Source organism: Penaeus monodon, chromosome 24, assembly GCF_015228065.2.
Source record: "Penaeus monodon isolate SGIC_2016 chromosome 24, NSTDA_Pmon_1, whole genome shotgun sequence".
Taxonomy (NCBI): Eukaryota; Metazoa; Arthropoda; class Malacostraca; order Decapoda; family Penaeidae; genus Penaeus; species Penaeus monodon.
In genome coordinates, this window is record NC_051409.1 from 44,053,162 (window position 1) to 44,053,588 (window position 427).

A 427-nucleotide genomic window follows, 5' to 3' on the forward strand; every position below is an offset into this window, starting at 1 on the left:
GTAATGCATACACACAATATTGCAAGCATCAGAAATATTAATAGAGTCTTTAATTCCAGTAGATTCTTCAAGATTCAACAAAACCCAGATACAAAGTTTTCCATCTAAGAAGTCGTAATTATGTATAAAGGTGTCAAGAGTACCTGTAAAACAAATAAAGTTGGTGGTTATTATTTTTGTTGCATAGTGAGTGATGGGAGATGAACATGAGAAGCAGTGGCACTTCACTGGCACTCAGCATTTGGCACCTAAGAGTACACAGAATTTCATATTCTTTATCTCTAGCATGCACACATCAACACTAACACATACTAATGCACTAATATATGCTTTCCACTCTGTGGTGTATCCACACATTGTAACACCTATACTGGATTTTTGCATTGTTAATAATAATTTTCTTAATAATGATGTTATGCTACAAGTA